This window comes from Bison bison, unplaced genomic scaffold, assembly GCF_000754665.1.
Source record: "Bison bison bison isolate TAMUID 2011002044 unplaced genomic scaffold, Bison_UMD1.0 scf7180017846102, whole genome shotgun sequence".
NCBI lineage: Eukaryota > Metazoa > Chordata > Mammalia > Artiodactyla > Bovidae > Bison > Bison bison.
In genome coordinates this window covers 12115-16180 of record NW_011476675.1, presented here as the reverse complement: position 1 = coordinate 16180, position 4066 = coordinate 12115, and positions in this window count along the sequence as shown.

Below are 4066 nucleotides of genomic sequence, written 5' to 3'. Positions count from 1 at the left end.
AGGAGGGTCCCTTCTGCCCCCGCTTCCAAGCCCAGGGCCAGCCAGGAGGGCTCCTGGTGCAACCTTGAGGGTGGCAGCTGGCTTTCAGAAAGGAGTCCAGCAGAGTCTCAGAGGGTGCTACAGAGAGATGGGAGGCGATGGGGAGAGGTGCCCACAGGACCCTGCTCATGGTCAGCCCACGGCCAGTCTCGGGCCCTGGCGGCCCACATCAGAGGAAGCCTGTCCTTGCCCAGCTCACTGGGGCCCACCCCTCACTGTCCCTTTGGCCCCTTTTGGGGATGGGGTTGTCTGCCCCAGGAATCCCGGCTGCCCCGGGCGGGGCCATCCTACCTCTGCCTGGTGGACGTGGCTGGACAGAGTGGGGACCGAGACACTCACTGGGTGCCTGGGGTTCCAGATTCCCTGCCAACCTAGAGACCGTCTCTGACAGATGCTTCAGCTTGACCATCCCTGAGGAGCTGAGCTGGAGAAGTCAGGAAGCAGGCAGGTCCCACCTTCCCACTTGCCCCCAGGACCCAGAGGAGGCCAGGGTCCCACCTCTGGGGAGCCGGGCAAGCAGCACGTGCTGAGCTCAGCTGGCTGCCCAGAGCTGGGAGCCCTCTGCGTGTCAGCTTTGGGGGCCCTTTCCAGTGGCTGTCCTGGCCCCTGTCCCTCCCGGGTGCAGGTGGGGTGGCTGCTGGCCCTGCACGCTCCTGCCGGTGTCCTCGGTCACTGAAGGGATGGTGCAGCCAGCAGGGTGGCCAGGGCTGTGTCTGGTGAGGCCCACTCTGCCCTCATCTTCCAGGAGGTTGGTGGGCCCCTGAGTGCCCGGGACATTCATCTCCTCCCCGTCAGTGAAGACAGGGAGGCCTGAGGGCCAGTAGAAGGAGGCAGCGTTAGGCAGCAGGTCTGAGCCATCGAGCGAGTCTCAGACGCCTCCAGCCTTAGTCTTCTCATCTGTGAGATGGGGATAATTGTATCCTCCTGTTGACAGAGACGGTGAGGCCCATCATTCTCCAAGGAGGCTGGGGGCTGTGGGAGGGCAGGCCCCCTCTGACGTCCACCTCCCTGCTTCTGCTGCTTGCCTGGGCGGGGTCTGAGGGCCTCAGAAAGGAGTACACACGTGTGCACACCCACACATGGTGGGGAGCATGGGTGACTCAGTCAGGCTTCTCCCCACACCCCACAAGGACTGCCAGATTTAGCAGATAAAACTATCGGAGACCCGTTTAATAAATTGGTATTTCAGGTAGGTAATCATTTGAGGGCATATATCTTGAACACTTAAATTTTGAATAAATGACAAATGCGTTCTTAGGATAAACGTCTCCACGTATGTAGTGCAAGTATGTCCCAGATGTTGGGGAGGGGGTGTGCGTGCATTTTTGTGGTGAAATACACATAATAAAATTTCCCACTGTGGCGATTTTGAGCGTATGCCCGGTGGCACTGCGGCACTGACGCTCGTGCAGCTGACCCCACCATTTGCAGAGCTTTCCTCTTCCCCAACTCCAGCCCCACTGAACACCCCCACGCCCTCTCTCAGTCCCTGGTCATCACCACGCCGCCGTCTGTCTCTAGGGGCCCTCGCTGAAGCAGAATCCTAAGTGTTTGTCGTTTCAGGACTGGCTTTCAGGCTCCGCGCTGTCTTTGGGGTTGGTCCACACTGCGGTGGCTCGGCGCTTGGTGACTCCCTAAGGCTGTGTGGCGTCCGGCCCCTTGTCTGGCTGGGCCCCCGTGTCTATCACTTCACCGGACGGTGAAGTGGCCGCTTGAGCTCTTTCCACCATTTGGCCTTCTGCCCAAAACTGCTGTGCACAGCAGTGGACAAAATCGCATTCAGGTCCTCGCTGTCAATGCTTTGGGGCCAGATACTTTTATTCTGGAAAATAACGCATCGTTAATCTGAAGTGCACGTGTAACTGTGTCCTGACCATATCTGTGCCCCACCCCAGTCGTGCCTTCCAGGCTGGGCTCGGAAGCGCCCACGCGCGGCAGGGAGGTGGGCGATGCTGTGCCTGGAGGTGCTGCCTGGGTGGCGATGCTGAGTCAGCACCGGGGGTGGGGGGCACCCCACCTGCTCCTGCCCGGGGCCCTCCAGGCAGGCGGGCCACGGGTGACCGGCTCGGTGGCAGAGCATGTCGGCTCCTGCCTCGGCCTCCGCCCTCCTGCTCAGGAATTCCCCTGGGACTGGAATCAAGGGCAGCCTTTCGCTGGGAGAGGCGGGGAGGCCTGGGTCCTTCCGGGTCCTGTGCAGCACTCCGGGCTGAGTGCCCTGGGCCCGTGGCTCGAGCTCCTTGAGTGGCTCCAGCAGGAAGAACCGGAGGGGACAATCATGAGTGTGAGAGGACCCTCGGACCATGCGGGCCCCCAGTGCGCTCTGCACCTCGTCGGGGGGTGGCGGGGCCCCTGGAGGAATGAGGGGGTCCTCGTGGGTGGGGGAAGCGCCCCACCACCCCCCTCATACCAGCAGGAAGCAGACCAGCTCTGGGGAGGGGTTGGGTCAGGGGGTGCTGGCTTTCCAGTGGAGACGGAGGCCCGAGGCTGCAGGTTGCGGCCACACTGGTGTCCAGCCTTGTCTCCCAGAATGCTGGCACAGCCCAGAGAGTCTCTCTTTGGACACAGGTCCCTGAGCACCAGGTCCAGCTTGGGCCTGGGCAGAGAGGCCCCCACCGGCAGGCCCAGCAGCTCTCCGGCTGCCAGGGAGGGTGGCCAGGCAGGAAGCCCCCACTGAGGCCGCTCACGCTCCGAGAGGTCAGAGGCTGCGCAGGCGCTTTGGCTCAGAGGAACCTGGAAGGCTTCCTGGATGAAGGGCTAGACGAGTGGGTCTTGAAAGAAAAAGTAGGGCAAAGGGGAGGGTGCGTGCGACCCGGGGGCTGGGGGAAGCAGCAGGTCAGACGGGCGCCAGCAGGGGCGGCTGTGACCTTGGACTTGGCTGCCAAGTTTCCTGGAGCGGCTGGGTTGGGGGGATTGGTGAGGAGCCGAACCCATTTGTCCGCTCCGTCCTCATTACTGGGCATGGCCGGGGACAACTGCTGTCCCCAGAGGCTCCTGCAGTGGCACCGGGGTCTGCTGTGTTCTGGCCCAGCGGGGGCTGTGTCCACTGCCTTTCCGGGGTGGACAGACAGGCCAGCATGGAGACTTTGTGGGGAACCTACCGAGAGGACCCTGGGGCTGCAGCACCCCCTTCTGCTACTCTGGGATCACCCGGGCAGACGCAGCAGAGGTGGGGGGCACCAGTCCATCTCCTGGGCTACTTCCGGCCCAGAGGTGGGGTGGTCAGGCGAGAGAGACGGGAGAGCCGTACGGAGCCCATGTTCCTGGGGGCCCCTGTCAGGGACGGGTCTGCAGCATCTCGAGTGAGTGCCCTCTGCAGCCTGGCCTGGGCCAAGGATGAGAGAGCCGCACGGAGCTCACCCTTGTGGGCGAGGCTTCCGAGGGGTACCTCACTCCCGGGCCCGAAAGGCTCCCTGGGCCTGCGTCCAGGCCCACATCCGGGGGCCCTACCACCTCACCAAGGCCAGTGCCCACTGGCAGGGTGGCCTACTCAGGGGTCTCTGAGCAGAAAGCAGGCCGCAGGGAGCACCCTTGTGAGCTGCCTGGTGGGGCCCCCTGCTCCTGGACCGTGGGTGCTGCGGGCTGCCTTGGAGAGGCCGCTTTGCTGAGAGCTGTCTGTCCAGCAGGTCTCTTTGCAGGCCAGCCTTGGGGCGGGGGGCGTTCCAGGGCATGCGGCGCTGCGGGGAGGGGGCCTCGGCTGGCAGGCCCTGCAGTGGGTCTGGCTCGTGCTGTAGCAGCCAGGACCAGAGCTGGGGCTGCGGGGAGTGGCGGGGACGGGGGAGAGCCAGCCATGGTGACCGCCTAAGCGTGTGGGAGGGGGGCCCAGGAGGAGGTGGGTACTGGGCCGGAGCAGGGCGTGGCCAGGCAGGGGCCTTATATTTCGCAGGGGAAGCAGACAGGACGTTAGCATGCAGACCGGGATCACCGACTCAAGACTAGGGGCGGGTAGAGAGTACGGGTGGCTGATGGTGGCCTTTGAGCGCCCAGCGTAGGGCTCTGGTCGTTGTCATGGGGAGAGGGGGCTCGCTCG